This window comes from Hibiscus syriacus, unplaced genomic scaffold (assembly GCF_006381635.1).
Source record: "Hibiscus syriacus cultivar Baekdansim isolate YM2019G1 unplaced genomic scaffold, ASM638163v2 tig00116939_pilon, whole genome shotgun sequence".
NCBI classification, from domain to species: domain Eukaryota; kingdom Viridiplantae; phylum Streptophyta; class Magnoliopsida; order Malvales; family Malvaceae; genus Hibiscus; species Hibiscus syriacus.
The window spans coordinates 1,566,331-1,587,876 of NW_024063477.1; the positions used below are offsets into that span (position 1 = coordinate 1,566,331).

The 21,546-nt window shown below is 31.7% G+C and overlaps 1 pseudogene; it reads left to right on the forward strand.

The window, feature by feature from the left end:
- The first annotated feature begins 20,149 nt into the window (after positions 1 to 20,149).
- Positions 20,150 to 21,280, forward strand: LOC120188195 (annotated as a pseudogene).
- Positions 21,281 to 21,546: the final 266 nt, after the last annotated feature.

Genomic DNA, 21,546 nt, shown 5'->3' on the forward strand with positions numbered 1-21,546 from the left:
TATTTCATTAAGAGAGGGCCAAATTGGCCCATTAGGGCAACCAACTAATTTAATTAGCCTATTAGGGCACCCAAATAATTAATTTGGACTTTACGTCAATTTGAACAGTTCGTGACAAGTTCCATAGTATATAAATTTTTTAATGGGTCGTGTCATGTGGGCCCACACTCGGAATTAAAAAATATTTCTTGAGGGACAAAAAATATTTTTTGTAATTTTTTAAAAGAAAAATAAAAAATAATAATATTTTATCTCCATGAAACTCGTCACGCCGGCGTGACAAGTTCCAACAGTTATAATTTTCAAATTTTTGTCTGTTGTCTTGACCGTTGTTTTGATAGTTTCGGTACTACTTCATTATTTTGGGTTTGAGTATCGATATCATTTGTGGTATCGGTATCATTTTATCATTCTATTTTGACAGTATCGGTACTACCTCAGCAGTATTGATACTGCTTCATTATTTTGGATTTCAGTATCGATACCATATATGGTATCAGTACCATTTTAGTATTATGTTTTTACAGTATTGGTACTTCCTCATCAGTATTGGTACCACTTCATTATTTTGGGTTCCAGTATCGATATCATATATGGTATCGACACCATTTTAGCATTATATTTTGACAGTATCGGTACTGCCTCAGCAGTAACGATACTACTTCATTATTTTGTGTTTCAATATCGATATATGTATCGATACTGATTTAACAGTGTCGGTACAGTTATAGCAATATCGGTACAATAAGATTTAAAAATCATTTTTCACTCGATTAAAGTTCGAAACCCTTAGTAAAAATTATTTAATATCTCAATGATAGCAAATTATTATCGTCAAATATAATATCTCAGATAACATTTTTAATTAAATTCTCAATTAAACATAAGTTAAAAATAATTTAATATCTCATATAACAAATTATTGTAGTTAAAAATTTCCACCATACATTAACCAAGTTATACTCAATGATAAAACCACTAAGATACAAGTACATTTTTTTATTAACATATTCATATCTTATTTGTATCATGCTTTCTTTAATGAATACTTCATCGGGGCTCATTTCATCATAGGTAATAACTCTATACGACATATATTAATCACATGAGTCATTATAATGTATTTAAAGTTAATCAAATTTGTGTTCGTTTCTCACACTATAAACATAGGTGATAACTTTATGAAATAGTTTTATTATACTTATTATAATAGAATAGTATATTAGCAAGCAGAAACAATCACACAATAAAAGAGAGAGAAATGAAGCTGAGATGGGGCCTATGGTGGAGAAGGATAAAATATATGAGTCTCAAAGCGAAAGGTACCAGGGATTGTGCCTAAGTAGCAGTTAATGTGTTGTTATCACGATGGAGAATTATGACTAAACAAAGGCCAAGGTTTTATTAGTCGACGTGTGTACGATAGAAAGTGTTGGCCCATATTTCATTAAGAGTGGGCCAAATTGGCCCATTAGGGAAACAACTAATTTAATTAGCCCATTAGGTCACCCAAACAATTAATTTGGGATCTACGTCAATTTGAACAGTTTGTGAAGAGTTTCATAGGATATAAATTTTTAATGAGCCGTCTCATGTGGGCCCCACACCCGAAATTAAAAAATATTTCTTGAGTTACATAGTTTTTGTAATTTTTTAAAAGAAAAATAAAAAATAATAATATTTTATCTTCGTGAAACTCGTCACGCCGGCGCGACAAGTTCCAACAGTTATAATTTTCAAATATTTATCAGTTGGCTTGACCGTTGTTTTGAAAGTATCGGTATTGCCTCAGCAATATCGGTACTACTTCACTATTTTGGGTTATAGTGTCAATATCATATATGGTATTGGTACCATTTAGCATTCTGTTTTGACAGTATCGGTACTTCCTCAGCAGTATCGATACTACTTCATTATTTTGGGTTTCACAATCGATATCATTTGTGGTATCGATACCATTTTAGCATTCTATTTTTGACAGTATCGCTACTACCTCTTCATTATTTTGGATTTTAGTATCGATATCATATATGGTATCGGTACCATTTTAGTATTATGTTTTGATAGTATTGGTACTTCCTCATCAGTATTGGCACCACTTCATTATTTTGGGTTTCAGTATCGATATCATATATGGTATCGATACCATTTTTGTATTTTGTTTTGAGAGTATTGGTACAACCTCAGTAGTATCGATACTGCTTCATTATTTTGGGTTTCAATATCGATATATGTATCAATACTGATTTAACAGTATCTATACTGATTTAACAGTACGAGTACTGTTATAGCAGTATCGGCACAACAATATTTAAAAATACATTTTTCACTCGATTTCGAAACCCGTAGTAAAAATTATTTAATATCTCAATAATAGCAAATTATTATCGTCAAATTTAATAACTCATATAACATTTTTAATTAAATTCTCAATAAAAACATAAGTTAAAAATAATTTAATATCTCATATAACAAATTAATATCGTAAACAATTTTCCACCATACATTAACCAAGTTATACTCAATGATACAAGCGCTGAGATACAAGTACAATTTTTATTAACATATTCATATCTTATTTGTATCATGTTTTCTTTAGTGCATACTTCATCGGGGCTCATTTCATCATAGGTAATAACTCTTATACAACATATATTAATCACATGAGTCATTATATTGTATTTAAAGTTAATCAAACTTTTTTTCGTTTCTCACACTATAAACATAGGTGATAACTTTATGAAATAGTTTTATTATACTTATTATAATAAAATAGTATATTAGCAAGAAGAAACAATCCCACAATAAAAGAGAGAGAAATGAAGCTGAGATTGGGCATATGGTGGAGAAGGATAAAATATATGAGTCTAAAAGCGAAATGTACCAGGGTTTTTGCCTAGGTAGCAGCTAATGTGTTGTTATCACGATGGAAAATTACGACTACGATGAAGGCCAAGGTTTTATTAGTCGACGTGTTTACAATAAAAAGTGTTGGCCCATATTTCATTCAGAGTGGGCCAAATTGGCCCATTAGGGCAACCAACTAATTTCATTAGCCCATTATGGCACCCAAACAATTAATTTGGGATCTACGTCAATTTGAACAGTTTGTGATGAGTTTCATAGGGTATAAATTTTTAATGGGCTGTCTCATATAGGCCCCACACCTGAAATTAAAAAATATTTCTTGAGGGACATAAAAAATATTTTTTTTTAATTTTTTAAAATAAATATAAAAAATAATAATATTCTATCTCCGTGAAACTCGTCACGCCGGCGCGACAAATTCCAACAGTTATAATTTTCAAATATTTGCCTGTTGGCTTGACCGTTATTTTGACAGTATCAATACTGCCTAACCAGTATCGGTACTACTTCATTATTTTGGGTTATAGTATCGATAACATATATGGTATTGGTACCATTTTAGCATTCTGTTTTGATAGTATCGGTACTTTCTCAGCAGTACCGATACTGCTTCATTATTTTGGATTTCAGTATCGATACCATATATGGTATCGATACCATTTTAGTATTATGTTTTGACAGTATTGGTACTTCCTCATCAGTATTGGTACCACTTCATTGTTTTGGGTTTCAGTATCGATACCATTTTTGCATTCTGTTTTGAGAGTATTGGTAACTGCCTCAGCAATATCGGTACTGCTTCATTATTTTGGGTTTCAATATCGATATATGTATTGATACTGATTTAACAGTATCTATACTGATTTAACAATATCAGTACTGTTATAGCAGTATCGGTATAATAATATTTAAAAAATCATTTTTCACTCGATTAAAGTTCAAAACCCTTAGTAAAAATTATTTAATATCTCAATGATAACAAATTATTATTGTCATATTTAATATCTCATATACCATTTTTAATTAAATTCTCAATTAAACATAAGTTAAAAATAATTTAATATCTCATATAACAAATTATTGTCGCCAAATATTTTCCACCATACATTAACCAAGTTATACTAAGTTATACTCAATGATAAAACCACTAAGATACAAGTATATTTTTTATTAACATATTCATATCTTATTTGTATCATGCTTTCTTTAGTGCATACTTCTTCGGGGCTCATTTTATCATAGGTAATAACTCTATACGACATATATTAATCACATGAGTCATTATAATGTATTTAAAGTTAATCAAATTTGTGTTCGTTTCTCACACTATAAACATAGGTGATAACTTTATGAAATAGTTTTATTATACTTATTATAATAGAATAGTATATTAGCAAGCATAAACAATCACACAACAAAAGAGAGAGAAATGAAGCTGAGATGGGGCCTATGGTGGAGAAGGATAAAATATATGAGTCTCAAAGCAAAAGGTACCAGGGATATTCCTAAGCAGCAGTTAATGTGTTGTTATCACGATGGAGAATTACGACTATGACGAAGGCCAAGGTTTTATTAGTCGACGTGTGTACGATAAAAAATGTTGGCCCATATTTCATTAAGAGTGGGCCAAATTGGCCCATTAGGGCAACCAACTAATTTATTTAACCCATTAGGGCACCCAAACAATTAATTTGGGATCTACGTCAATTTGAACAGTTCGTGACGAGTTCCATAGGATATAAATTTTTTAATGGGCCGTGTCATGTGGGCCCCATACCCGGAATTAAAAATTATTTCTTGAGGGAGATAAAAAATAGTTTTTGTAATTTTTTAAAAGAAAATAAAAAATAATAATATTTTATCTCCGTGAAACTCGTCACGCCTGCGCGATAAGTTTCAACAGTTATAATTTTCAAATATTTGTCTGCTGGCTTGACCGTTGTTTGACACTATTGGTACTGCCTCACCAGTATCTGTACTACTTCATTATTTTGGGTTTTATAATCGATATCATATATGGTATTGGTACCATTTTAGCATTTTGTGTTGACATTATCGGTACTTCCTCAGCAGTATCGATACTACTTCATTATTTTGGGTTTAGGGTCGATATCATTTGTGGTATCGATACCATTTAAGCATTCTGTTTTGACAGTTTCAGTACTGCCACAGCAGTATCGATACTGCTTCATTATTTTGGATTTCAGTATCGATATCATATATGGTATCAGTACCATTTTAGTATTATGTTTTGACAGTATTGGTACTTCCTTATCAGTATTGGTACCACTTCATTGTTTTGGGTTTCAGTATCGATATCATATAGGGTATCGATACCATTTTTGAATTCTGTTTTGAGAGTATTGGTACTGCCTCAGTAGTATCGATACTGCTTCATTATTTTGGATTTCAATATCGATATATATATATATATCAATACTGATTTAACAGTATCTATACTAATTTAACAGTATCGGTATTGTTATAGCAGTATCGGTACAATAATATTTAAAAAATCATTTTTCACTCGATTAAAGTTCGAAACCCTTAGTAAAAATTATTTAATATCTCAATGATAACAAATTATTATCGTCATATTTAATATCTCAAAAAACATTTTTAATTAAATTCTCAATTAAACATAAGTTAAAAATAATTTAATATCTCATATAACAAATTATTGTCGTAAAAAATTTTCCACCATACATTAACCAAGTTATACTAAGTTATACTCAATGATAAAACCACTAAGATACAAGTACATTTTTTATTAACATATTCATATTTTATTTGTATCATGCTTTCTTTAGTGCATACTTCTTCGAGGCTCATTTCATCATAGGTAATAACTCTTATATGACATATATTAATCACATGAGTCATTATATTGTATTTAAAGTTAATCAAATTTGTGTTCGTTTCTCACACTATAAACATAGGTGATAACTTTATGAAATAGTTTTATTATACTTATTATAATAGAATAGTATATTAGCAAGCATAAACAATCACACAATAAAAGAGAGAGAAATGAAGCTGAGATGGGGCCTATGGTGGAGAAGGATAAAATATATGAGTCTCAAAGCGAAAGGTACCAGGGATTGTGCCTAAGCAGCAGTTAATGTGTTGTTATCACGATGGAGAATTACGACTACGACGAAGGCCAAAGTTTTATTAGTCGGCGTGTGTACGTTAAAAAGTGTTGGCCCATATTTCATTAAGAGTGGGCCAAATTGGCCCATTAGGGCAACCAACTAATTTAATTAGCCCATTAGGGCACCCAAACAATTAATTTGGGATCTACGTCAATTTGAACAGTTCGTGACGAGTTCTATAGGATATAAATTGTTTAATGGGCCATGTTATGTGGGCCCCATACCCAGAATTAAAAAATATTTCTTGAGGGACATAAAAAATATTTTTTGTAATTTTTAAAAGAAAAATAAAAAATAAAAATATTTTATCTCCGTGAAACTCGTCACGCCGGCGCGACAAGTTTCAACAGTTATAATTTTCAAATATTTGTCTGTTGGCTTGACCGTTGTTTGACACTATTGGTACTTTCTCACCAGTATCTGTACAACTTCATTATTTTGGGTTTTAGAATCGATATCATATATGGTATTCGTACCATTTTAGCATTTTGTGTTGACATTATCGGTACTTCCTCAGCAGTATCGATACTACTTCATTATTTTGGGTTTAGTGTCGATAACATTTGTGGTATCAATACCATTTTAGCATTCTGTTTTGACAGTTTCAGTACTGCCACAGCAGTATCGATACTGCTTCATTATTTTGGATTTCAGTATCGATATCATATATGGTATCGATACCATTTTAGTATTATGTTTTGACAGTATTGGTACTTCCTTATCAGTATTGGTACCACTTCATTGTTTTGGGTTTCAGTATCGATATCATATATGGTATCGATACCATTTTTGAATTCTGTTTTGAGAGTATCGGTACTGACTCAGTAGTATAGATACTGCTTCATTATTTTGGATTTCAATATCGATATATGTATCGATACTGATTTAACAGTATCAATACTGTTATAGAAGATCGGTACAATAATATTTAAAAAATCATTTTTCACTCGATTAAAGTTCGAAGCCCTTAGTAAAAATTATTTAATATCTCAATGATAGCAAATTATTATCGTTATATTTAATATCTCAGATGACATTTTTAATTAAATTCTCAATTAAACATAAGTTAAAAATAATTTAATATCTCATATAACAAATTATTGTCGTAAAAAATTTTCCACCATACATTAACCAAGTTATACTAAGTTATACTCAATGATAAAACCACTAAGATACAAGTACATTTTTTATTAACATATTCATATCTTATTTGTATCATGCTTTCTCTAGTGCATACTACTTCGGGGCTCATTTCATCATAGGTAATAACTCTTATACGACATATATTAATCACATGAGTCATTATATTGTATTTAAAGTTAATCAAATTTGTGTTCGTTTCTCACACTATAAACATAGGTGATAACTTTATGAAATAGTTTTATTATACTTATTATAATAGAATAGTATATTAGCAAGCATAAACAATCACACAATAAAAGAGAGAGAAATGAAGCTGAGATGGGGCCTATGGTGGAGAAGGATAAAATATATGAGTCTCAAAGCGAAAGGTACCAGGGATTGTGCCTAAGCAGCAGTTAATGTGTTGTTATCACGATGGAGAATTACGACTACGACTAAGGCCAAAGTTTTATTAGTCGACGTGTGTAAGTTAAAAAGTGTTGGCCGATATTTCATTAAGAATGGGCCAAATTGGCCCATTAGGGCAACCAACTAATTTAATTAGCCCATTAGGGCACCAAAACAATTAATTTGGGATCTACGTCAATTTGAACAGTTCGTGACGAGTTCTATAGGATATAAATTTTTTAATGGGTCGTGTCATGTGGGCCCCATACCCAGAATTAAAAAATATTTCTTGAGGGACATAAAAAATATTTTTTGTAATTTTTTAAAAGAAAAATAATAAATAATAATATTTTATCTCCGTGAAACTCGTCACGCCAACGTGACAAGTTTCAACAGTTATAATTTTCAAATATTTGTCTGTTGGCTTGATCGTTGTTTGACACTATTGGTACTGCCTCACCAGTATCTGTACTACTTCATTATTTTGGGTTTTAGAATCGATATCATATATGGTATTGGTACCATTTTAGCATTTTGTGTTGACATTATCGGTACTTCCTCAGCAGTATCGATACTACTTCATTATTTTGGGTTTAGTGTCAATATCATTTGTGGTATTGATACCATTTTAGCATTCTGTTTTGACAGTTTCAGTACTGCCACAACAGTATCGATACTGCTTCATTATTTTGGATTTCAGTATCAATATCATATATGGTATCAGTACCATTTTAGTATTATGTTTTGACAGTATTGGTACTTCCTTATCAGTATTGGTACAACTTCATTGTTTTGGGTTTCAGTATCGATATCATATAAGGTATCGATACCATTTTTGAATTCTGTTTTGAGAGTATCGGTACTGCCTCAGTAGTATCGATAATGCTTCATTATTTTGGGTTTCAATATCGATATATGTATCGATACTGATTTAACAGTATCTAGATTGATTTAACAGTATCGGTACTGTTGTAGTAGTATCGGTACAATAATATTTTAAAATCATTTTTCACTCGATTAAAGTTTGAAACCCTTAGTAAAAATTATTTAATATCTCAATGATAGCAAATTATTTTTGTCAAATTTAATATCTTAGATAACATTTTTAATTAAATTCTCAATTAAATATAAGTTAAAAAAATTTAATATCTCATATAACAAATTATTGTCCTCAAAAATTTTCCACCATACATTAACCAAGTTTTACTCAATGATAAAACCACTAAGATACAAGTACATTTTTTTATTAACATATTCATATCTTATTTGTATCATGCTTTCTTTAGTGCATACTTCATCGGGGCTCATTTCATCATAGGTAATAACTCTTATACCACATATATTAATCACATGAGCCATTATATTGTATTTAAAGTTAATCAAATTTGTGTTCGTTTCTCACTCTATAATCATAGGTGAAAACTTTATGAAATAGTTTTATTATAATTATTATAATAGAATAGTATATTAGCAAGCAGAAACAATCACACAATAAAAGAGAGAGATATAAAGCTGAGATGGGCCTATGGTGGTGAAGGTACCAGGGATTGTGCCTAAGCAGCAGTTAATGTGTTGTTATCACGATGGATAACTACGACTACGACGAGGGCAGGGGTTTTATTAGTCGAAGTGTGTACTATAAAAAGTGTTGGCCTATATTTCATTAAGAATGGGCCAAATTGGCCCATTAGGGCACCCAAACAATTAATTTGGGATCTATATCAATTTGAACAGCTCGTGACGAGTTCCATAGGATATAAATTTTTTAATGGGCCGTGTCATGTGGGCCCATACCCAGAATTAAAAATATTTCTTGGGTGACATAAAAAATATTTTTTGTAATTTTTTTAAAAGAAAACTAAAAAATAATAATATTTTATCTCCGTGAAACTCGTCAGGCCGGCGCGACAAGTTCCAACAGTTATAATTTTCAAATTTTTGTCCGTTGGCTTGACCGTTGTTTTGATAGTATTGGTACTGCCTCAGCAATATCGGTACTACTTCATTATTTTGGGTTTTAGTATCAATATCATAAATGGTATCAGTATCATTTTAGCATTCTGTTTTGACAGTATCGGTACTTCCTTACAGTATCGATACTACTTCATTATTTTGGGTTTCAGTATCGATATCATATATGGTATTGGTACCATTTTAGCATTCTGTTTTGATAGTATTGGTACTGCCTCAGCAGTAGCGAACTACTTCATTATTTTGGGTTTCAGTGTCGATATCATATATGGTATCAGTATCTTTTTAGCATTATGTTTTGACAATATCGGTACTTCCTCAGTAGTATCAGTACTACTTCATTATATTTTGTTTCAATATCGATATCTTATATGGTATCGATACCATTTTAGCATTCTGTTTTGACAGTATCGATACTGCCTCAGCAATATCGGTACTGCTTCATTATTTTGGGTTTCAGTATCGATACTGATTTAACAGTATCGGTACTATTGTAGCAATATCGGTACAACAATATTTAAATATCATTTTTATTCGATTAAAGTTCAAAACCCTTAGTAAAATTTATTTCAAAAACTTTTCCAGTATAAGACTCAAATTTGCCAAAATAGGCCAGTCAACATAAATAATATTCAAAATATAGTGGGCATGGTCATAAACATAATAAGAGGTAACATGGTAATAAAAATTCAAGGGAATTGAAAGTTTAAAGTATGACACTTGAAACACAAACGACGAACAACTAGCAAAGCAATAGCATGATCAATCATCCGATAGAGGATCGAGATTCGAACGAGGTGCACGAAAAGAGGCAACGTCTTGTGCAAGAGCATCAAACCTATCTGTTACGGATTCGAATCAAGCTAGTGTGTCGTGTTGCAGCTCGGTCAGTTGAGTCCACAAGACAGTAAAATGGGACTCCATAGATGCAAACCTCAGATCTAAAGTCTCCATTAGAGAATAAAAATAAGGAGGCGTAACATTACTAGCGCTCGGAGTCTCGTCAGGGATACAATTTATAGGTTCATCAACATCTTGTAAAACATCATCGGCCTGAGGAGGAGCCGGAGTTGGAGAAGCTCGAGAAGAACTAGCACCGGGCATCTTTTTAGGTGTACGTTCCCAATTTGTCCTAACTTGAGTCCATCCTGACTTGCGGAGAGAGGTAAAATCTATTGGGATACCCAAGGGGATAGCAACATCTAGGTTGACTTTAAGAGCGAATTTGATAAATAAATTACTAAGAAGACAACCATAAACCAAAGACTCGACTCTCTTAGAGGGAATATGGTTAACGGTGTCCACTAGTTCACCGAAGATTATTTGAGCAAGATTAATTCTTTTATTGTTTTGAAAACAATGGATTCACCAAATGTCAATACTTCGGAAAGAGGAGTATTTTCCCGCGGATGGTCGAAACCACCAAAAGATAATCAAGTGAAGAAATCGCTCGTGGAAGACAATGATACTAACGCTCTTTCCTACTTCTAGGAAAGAAGGGACAATATCTCGCTCATTATCAATCCCGGTGTTTTCGAGACCAAAAGAACTGACAATAAAGTCAAAATCAATGGTAATGTATTCACCTACGAGATAAGAATGAATACTTTCAGTTTGTGTACGAGCTTTATTTTGGATGCAAACCGCATTAGAATAGAAAATGTGAACTAGTTGGTGAAAGACAACGGGTTTAACTTTGAAAGTGTTGTCAAATTTCCAAGCCTGTAGAAGGGGTAGGTATTTAAAGTTCATTTCTTTCATTGCCACAAGAGAGGGGAGATGCTCAGCCCTAATAGTATAAGACTCAAAATAGTTTAGATATCGTGAATATAGATTTCGATGATTCGATTCATTAAAAAGACGAATTTACTATAGTCATTTCAGTTGGATTTGGCGGAGGGTTAGAAGGTGGATTAGCACGAGAGGAGGATGATCTAGGACGTTTCTGAGACATGTTAAAGAGAATCGGAATAAAGATTATACCTGCAAAAAAGACAATACATATGTATGCACTCAATTAATCCCAAAACATAATATGAGTCCACAATACAAGGTATTCTATAACTAAATATTTTTTTAATGTAATATAATGGGCAACAAAATGATGTTTAATATAAAAAAACAAGTTATGAAAAATAAAAGTATATGTATACCTATATATTTTTTATTTAATGAAATTTTGAATTTTGAAGATTTTGTTTTAAAAAATTATATATTATAGAGTAAAAATGCAAAATAAGTAAAACCCATTCACTAATTTAAGCAAAAACTAACTAAAACTAGCCCTAAATTCTAAAAAAAATTAGGGTTTTTTTAAAAATTTACCTTTAAAATTAGGATTGAGATGGAATTTGATGATGAATGCACACTTTGGATGATGTTAGCCGACTAGAAAGTTGAAAAACAAAGCAAATCTGACTCCAAAAAGATGCAATGAATTGATTATGAGAAGGGGTTTAAGGTTGTGCAGCTGAGTGTTTTAGAGTTAGGAAAAAAATGTGATATTTTGGGGTTTTATAAGCTGAACCCGATAGGTAGTATCGATACTCCACTTGGAGTATCGATACTTCAAGGCAAAAAGTTTATGGTATCGATACTGAGTATCGATACCTTAACGAGGCTGCAATAACAATATTGATACTTGATGAATAGTATCGATATTGATCAAGAACAGTATCGGTACTGGATGAGTAGTACCGGTACAAGTGCATAGAATGATTCAAAAATTACAACAAAAACACATAGGATGAAAATTTCAAAGCATAAATAGTGGGAAAATCAAGTATGTTCGAGGATGAAATTTTTTCAAAAATACACTTTATTTAATTATAATTAAAAAATAAATTTATTACTTAATAATTAATTTTTGATACAATTAAATATTGACTATAAAAACTTAAATAAAAACTTTATTACTTATATTTGTGCAATTCTTACCGATGTCGAGGCGTTGTAGAATGGTAATAACGTGGTGCTCGTCGATTTCATCATGGTCATCCACTTTCTTCATTTTCCTCTTCTTCCGGTTCCGGTGTTCCCAACACTAATCCACCACTTTGATATACATATTTGGGTGAAAACGATGGATTACTCAAGGTATTTTACACCATCATTGACGTCATCGCCTCAAATTGTGATTGTCCATGATGAAGAAGATGATCCCATGGACCTATTTCATCCGGCTCTAAAGAAAATTGTCGTGAAGTGGCACTTGATCCCAACCACTTCCTTCCCACGACGCTCGACTCTCCATCGATGGTTGATATGCACCGTATCCACCATAACTTTCTTGCGATGGATAATAATTGGCGAAAGCATAAGATGAAGATGTTGATGAAGATGATTTTTTTCCATATTTATCCTTCATTATTTCCCACTTGGATTGCTCCTCTGCCGTTGTCAAGTATGGTTTCCCATTTGCTTCATAATTTTGGAGGTAGGGAGAAACATTGAAATCAAAATCTTCGGGTTATACCTCGGAACGATTAGGCAATCGTAAATGTCTATTTTTCCATTGATATATGAATGTAACATGCTTCCTCGTCCAATATTCGCTATGCTTACCATGCGTATCTACTTTATGCAAATCGTCAATATTATGTATTGACATTTCTATCGGTTAGTGAAACCCAAATTGTCGCAAAACTCTATCGGCGACATGGATCTCAACAATTGCGAAATAAAGCAATGGTGTTATGGCACACCATGTGCCCTCTCCTTCAAAAAACATTGGCGGTAGACACCGTTGGATATCCGACTCATAATAAGGCATCCAATTAAATTGTCAAAAGTATTATGCTAGTATAATTAAACAATTAATATTACAATTTAAAAATTAATGCAAAAATACAAAAATTTACCGCATATCTACCAACGATATAAATTTTCATCCGAATATCTACTTGGTTGCACCCGACAACTTCATATTGATTATTCGGTGTCGCCATCTAAAAAAATTACGTTATTTATTATCATTTTCAAAATATTTAAATAAATGTTATAAAATATGAAAAATTCAAATATATGAATTACCTTGCGGAAAGAGGAAACTCCATAGGAGCAGATGTAATAAGCGTCATAAACGGGAGACGATACCACGCCCATGATTGGAGCAAAACTAAACAACCCGCTATATCCACTTTTTTCCTCTAACGACTATGATCACCTTACATAGTTCACGATACAAAAACGCTAAAATTGCATAACCCCAACTATATTGGCGACACAACAAAATCCTCCATTACCGGAAGATATTGCGTGTACACCAAATTGTCTGATTTATCGGGTAGCAAAATCCCTCCAATCAACGTCAAAAGATATGCTCGAGCTGCATATATCACCTCTTGTTACGTTGATTGTTCATCTAGTCTAGATTCTCTTTCCAACTACGTCATCCGTACCCGTAACCCATCAATAACATCGGTTGGAGCCTCCATTCATCATTCCTCGATGACGAGGTAAATGAAACATATGTGTTTCGGGCCTCCAACGCTCAATCAACGCCGATATCAATGCCGACATCACCTTAAATTCGTGAAGAAACGTCACGCCATATAATCTAGATTGTGAAAGATATATCACCATCCGTTGATGTGGCTCTTCATTCATCATTCCTCGATGACAAATGGTTCGTTCTTCTCGTTACAATTTGAAAATAAATTATTTAATACAATTATATAAAATAATTATTATTAATACTATAATTTTGACAAAATTAAAAAAAATAAAACAAATTAAACTTACCGTTGTCAACTCGATCGACGAAATATGAACATCATTCAGACGTAACATTATTAATATTATTTTTTTAATTATTCTTTTAAAAAATTACAAAAAAATAAAGAAATATTTTTAATTACGAGATTGGGGCCCACCAACACGACCCATTAAAAAAACTATATCTCATGGAATTCGTCACGTTGGGTCCCCTAATGGGCTAATTTAATTGGCTGGTTGCCCTAATGGGCCAATTCATAACATAAAATCAAATAAACGCTCTATTAATAATTCAATTGCACTTTATAACATAAAAATGCTTTCTTGAAATCACAAAAACTGTCATAGCTAAAACAAATAAATCAATTGCACTTTATAACTTAAAAATGCTTTATTAATCAATGAAGATAAGTATAACCCCTATTTTTTAAAGCATATATTTTTATTTGGAATAATCTGAAATGAATAAATTGTCTGTTATAATAATAAAGGTAAAAATGTCATTATAAAATACAATTTAAATTATTTAAAACAATATTTAATAGTATTAAAAATAGGTTACAATTTGAGCATTAATAACAACATATATTTATGTTAGTCCTTTTGTTAACTCATTATATAAAGACCACTCAGTGCTTCATTTTCATGTATCTCTCTCTCTCTTTCTCCTGCACGGACGTGTGCATTAGTTTGATTGTTCACTTGCCCAAATATTATGCAAAATATGGAACAATTATTTCGTTTAGTTTAAGCTGCTTTTTTTTTGTTTTGTTGCTTCTTCTATCATCAGTTTTTTTTCTTTAACCCTTTTTATTCATAAACCATATTTGATATTCACATTTCAAAATAGTAGATGTTTTATAATCTTATATATTCATGTTTATATACTTCAATTTTTTGTACGAACCATACGACCTCAGAGATTAAGGAATTATTGTTATCCCTTGAGGTCTTAGGCTCAATCAATATGTATACAGGGGTATAAGTGTTCATTGTGGAATATATATACACACACTTCAATTTTCTCTAGTTATCTTGCATGTTTTTTTGGGTAAAATGAAGTTGAGATTGGACATATGGTGGTAGAGGGTAGAATATGAGAGTCTCCAAGCGGAAGGTACATGGGGTGGTGCATAAGTAGCCTTGAATGTTATGTTACCTGCGAGATGGAGGATTATGAAAGTGGAGAATGTCAAGACTCTATTTCTCGATGCGTGTGCAATAAGAAGTGTTAGCCAATATTTTATTAAGTATGTGCTTGAAAGTTGAGAGAAATGATACATTCTTAACATATTTGTGTGCCAAATGTTTTAAATTATGCATGTATGATGTAATACCTTCTAGTTCAATTCTCTTAAAATTCCTCTTTTCTTCTTGAACTAATTATTTGAATCTATAATAAATAAAATAAAATAAAATAAAAATAATTTGGCACATGATATACAAATGATGTCTGATATCGTGGGAATGTTGTCCTTTTTAATTGAATGTTTTTTTTATAATTCTTAAATTCATTGGTGTTTGGAGTGTAACTCCAAATCTAATCACGAACATAAAATAAACCTAAAATTATCAAATATAATATTTTTAATTAAATTATCAATTAAACATAAGTTAAAAATCATTTAATATCTCAGTTAACAAATTATTATCGTAAAAAAAATTTCACCATACATTAACCAAATTATACTCAATGATAAAACCATTAAGATACAAGTACATTTTTTTATTAACATATTCATATCTTATTTGAATCATGCTTTCTTTAGTGCATACTTCTTCGGGGCTCATTTCGTCATGGGTAATAACTCTTATACAACTTATATTAATCACATGAGTCATTATATTGTATTTAAAGTTAATTAAATTTGTGTTCGTTTCTCACTCTATAAACATAGGTGATAACTTTATGAAATAGTTTTATTATACTTATTGTAATAGAATAGTATATCAACAAGTAGAAACAATCACACAATAAAAGAGATCGAGAAATGAAGCTGAGATGGGGCTTATGGTGGTGAAGGATAAAATATATGAGTCTCAACGCGACAGGGATTGTGCCTAAATATCAGTTAATGTGTTGTTATCACGATGGAGAATTACGACTTCGACGAAGGCCAAGGTTTTATTAGTCGACGTGCGTACGATAAAAAGTGTTGGCCCATATTTCATTAAGAATGGGCTAAATTGGCCCATTAGGGCAACTAACTAATTTAATTAGCCCATCAGGTCACCTAAACAATTAATTTGGGATCTACCGTAATTTGAACTGTTCGTGACGAGTTTCATAGGATATAATTTTTTTAATGGGCCATGTCAGGTAGGCCCCACACCCTGAATTAAAAGATATTTCTTGAGGGACTTAATTTTTTTTTATAATTTTTTTAAAGAAAAATAAAAACTAATAATATTTCCAACAGTTATAATTTTCAAATATTTATCCGTTAGCTTGACTGTTGTTTTGACAGAATCATTTCTGCCTCAGCAGTAACGATACTACTTCATTATTTTGGGTTTCAGTATCGATATCATGTATGGTATTGGTACCATTTTAGCATTATATTTTGACAGTATCGATACTTCCTCAACAGTATCGATACTACTTCATTATTTTTGGTTTCAGTATCAATATCATATTTGGTATCGGTACCATTTTAGCATTCTGTTTTGACAGTATCGGTACTGCCTCAATTGTCCCGGTACTGCTTCATTATTTTTGGTTTCAATATCGATATCATATATGGTATCGATACCATTTTAGCATTATGTTTTGACCGTATCGGTACTTCTTCAGTAGTATCGGTACTTCCTCAGCAGTATCGATACTACTTCATTTTTTTGGGTTTCAGTACCGATATCATATATGGTATTGGTACCATTTTAGTATTATGTTTTGACAGTATCGGTACTGCCTCAGCAGTATCGGTACTGCTTCATTATTTTGGGTTTCAGTATTGGTACTGTTATAGCAGTATCGATACAACAATATTGAAAAATCAGTTTTCACTCGATTAAAGTTCGAAACCCTTAGTAAAAATTATTTCAAAAACTTTTTCAGTATAGAACTCAAATTATATATTTTATAATTATAATAGTAAAATTTGATTTTACTTTTTAGTGAAAATGATATACTTTTATAAATGTCATCTTCTTTATAAATGCCTAATTTAAAAAATACATATTAAAATTAAATTTTTAAAATTGACTTACAATTAAAATACCAATCATATATTTTCAAAATAGTTATATTAAATTAAATAAAAAAAATTATTACAAAATTTTATAATATTCATATTTAAATAATTCACAATTTAATTTGTATAAAAATATTAACAAAAAGTATTGTTTAAGATAATGTTAAAACATAATAGTTTTATAATTATAATCGTTAAAATTGCAAACTATTATAGGAAAATTAAAGTAATAGTTCAACTTGCATACCACTTCATAGTTATACTTTTAAGTATTAATTTTTAATTTATTAAATTTATCATTATTTATTACATATTTTAACTATGTATTATTATATTTTCTTAATCATTTAAGATTTTATAACATTGGTGCAATTATACATCATTAAGATATGATTTTATCAAATCTCAATCAGCGTGTTAAAGTTCAACTCAAACAACCATAAATTTTTAACGGAAAATAACAATTTTGAAATATATGAATAGTCAAGTGATTGTTTTGTTACTTTTAATAATCGAAAAACTCAATAAAACAGAACCTATAATCGAATGATATAGTACCCTATAACCAGGGAACTATTTGTGTATTTTACCCAAGAACGTATTTAAGAATCGAAATAAAAGTCGGGATTGAAGTATTCATTCATGTTTGAGAGAAAATGGGTTGTGCAGTGCAAGTTTATCCTTTTGACTTTATTCGCTGTGCGGGTGGCACCGGCTTTGGTTGTTCATTCGTTCCGACAAAACAAACGAAAACACCGCGTTTTCTTTTCCAATCATCCTTAAACAATGCTGAACAAAGTTGCGATGTGGCTCGAACTGGGACAAGGATTCAAATTACGGTTGCGATCGTGTTTTTGGTCACGTTACGTTTATCGCAGTCGCGAACGTAACGGATACTATCGCAGTCACTGTGGGTATCGCGAACGTGTTTTTAAATTCGCACAACTTATTATAAAATATAGTAATTGTAATTATAATTATAGAAAATTACTTTTAATGAATTTTAGAGTATTTTTTAACACTTAAAGACTTTTATTAATATATAAACCCAATTTTTATCATCATTATTTATTTTTGTATTTATTTATAAATTTCTTAAGAATATTATATTAACTCATAACAAATAAAAAAATAAAAAATATTGAGTTCAACATAAAGTAGGACTGCAGAAAGTTTTCAACGCAACAATTGAATGTTATTAAAGAAATAAATTTTTATTGAAATCTTAAAACTACAAAAAAAATGAATTACTTACTTGTCTTTGGAAAGACGCGACCTAAAATATTACATACAACATAACATTTTATGTTACGTAGAACTTAAAATGTTTTTTTCTTATTTTTTCTTAAAATGTTAACTTTTCCTTACTTTTTTCGGGTGCAAATCTTCTTCGTAATATTTTAGGTTGCAACAAAAAATGTTATATTTTTCATAATATTTCAGGTTGAACCGAAAATGTTAAAAAAATATGATCTTTTAGACTGCGTGTAACCTAAAATGTTATATTGTTTATAACATTTTAGGTCATACTTTATAATATTTTAGATCACGCATTTATTTAACCTTATATTAGGTTACCTACCCAAAAACTCCTCCAAGAGTAGCCCATTAGCCCAAACATGGAGATCTGATTTTTCTTTCTAGGCCCTAGGGATTTCCGAAAATTTCAAAAAACAAAATGGAAGATTGGGATGAAAAAATCTTTACTTTTAAAATTTACTTTTTGGAGTTATTTTATAAATCCAAAAAATGATCTAAAGCATTTAAATTATTAATTCGAGTTATAAATCTCAATTAATATTTAGATTTGATTTATAATTACGTTTTTGGAATCTGTTATTAATATATTATATGTTTACTAAGAAATAAAAAGGTTTAATAATTAAATTATAAAAATATTTTAATTATCTAAACGTTCTTAAGTTAGATTACTAAATTGAAATGATGTTTTATTGAAATGTTAGTACCTTAAAAGTTGAGTGCCCATTTAGGCAATTTACCCTAAAACAAAGTAAGTTATATATTTTTGCTCCTTTTTTACATGTAAATAAATAGCGCTATTTCCCGCATATATCAAAACCCTAATTTCCATCAGCTTTCCTCCTTAAACTCTCTCGTTGCTTTGACCACCACCACCACCCATCCCCTTAAACCCTAAACCTATAATGGATCCAAAAGCGGTGAAATCTGACTTGGTCCTTATCCTAGACTTCGGATCTCAATACACCCATCTCATGGCCTTATTCTTCTTCAGATGAAAGCTTGAAGCAACAATTAGAGGAATTACAGAAACAACTTGGAAAGAAACATAGATTTGAAGCAACAATTAGAGGAATTACATAATCAAACTTGATGTTTGGTGTTGTAACGGGGATTAACGGGATTATAACCGCGATCGATCGTTACCCGTTAAATTATGGTCGTTATCAGCCGTTATGGGTGTGATTATGTTTCACGATTCCGTTTCACACCGTGGTTTCGATTTATATCGGTAACGGTGGTCGTCGATACCGTTATATAACGATCGTTATACTGTTACACGGCCTTTCCTACTGCATCTTCCTACTGCCTCCACTTGCCTTTCCTTTCGTATACACGTCTAATGCAGCTGCTCTATATATACCATGTTCCATTTCACTACACTGCCAACCAGAACTCATCTATCTCTTACATCACTGTTGCAATCTATTCTTCTCCAAATATATAATAGCTTTCATGGCATCACCAGCAGCTGTTATTTCCTCCATGCTTTTCTACTCTTTTATAGCTGCCTCTACTGTGGCTCCTAACTTGCACCGTGATTTCGACATCACATGGGGAGATGGTCATGGAAAGTTTGTCAATAATGGAGATGTTCTCACTCTCTCCCTCGATAAACCGTCTGGCTCTGGTTTCCAATCCAAGAATGAATATCTTTTTGGGAAGATCGACATGCAACTCAAGCTTGTCCCTGGGAATTCTGCTGGCACTGTTACCGCCAATTATTTATGTTTTCCTACTCCATTTTCCAAGAACTTTGAAATATTATTAAATCAGGTCATCAGTCTTTACTCATTATTTGCTTTTGAAATGTTTGCAGTTATCTTCAAAAGGATCAAATTGGGATGAGATTGACTTTGAATTCTTGGGAAACCTGAGTGGTGATCCCTGCATCTTGCACACCAATGTGTTTACCCAGGGTAAAGGAAACAGGGAACAACAGTTCTATCTATGGTTTGACCCCACTGCAGATTTCCACACTTACTCCATCCTCTGGAATCCCCAAAGAATCATGTGAGTAATTCACTCTCGAATAACAAATGTTGTTTCTGTTCATCTTCACCGTCCTAACAATGCTGTTGGTTTTGTGATTCAGCTTTTATGTTGATGGTACGCCGATCAGAGAGTTCAAGAACTTGGAATCAATGGGAGTCCCATTCCCCAAAGACCAGCCCATGAGAATATACTCGAGTCTGTGGAATGCTGATGACTGGGAAACAAGGGGTGGGGTGGTGAAGACAGATTGGACACACATTTCACTGCTTCTTACAGGAACTTCAATGCGAATGCCTGCATTTGGTCTACTGGATCATCTTCTTGCTCTTCAAATTCCCCAGCTGCTTCTAACCCTAATAATGAATGGCTTTCACAAGAATTAGATTCATCAAATCAGGAAAGGCTTCAATGGGTGCAAAAGAATTACATGATATACTACTGCGCAGATACCAAGAGGTTCCCTCAAGGCTTGCCTACTGAATGCAACACAGCCTAAGAAAAAAATATTGATTCAGATTATCATTATTATTAGGTTAAGTTCTTGATTATCATGTATTATTCTCACTCTCTTAAAACTTATAATCAATTATTTGATTCTTAATTTGACATTCAATAAATTACTTTTTTGAATAAATTGATTGTATTACATCCAAAGCAGCATCAAATTACTATAAATTGATTGTATTATTAATGCCCCTGGTACCACCACCACTCAACGGCGACCTTCTACTACCACAACCACCGTTGAGAGCCTCTTTCACGATGGGTGGATCCTTCCACGGGCGGCCCTCAGCTAGGGCTAGGATACGATCGCGATAAATACTTGCGGCATTGGAGTTATATTTGGTAACGATGTC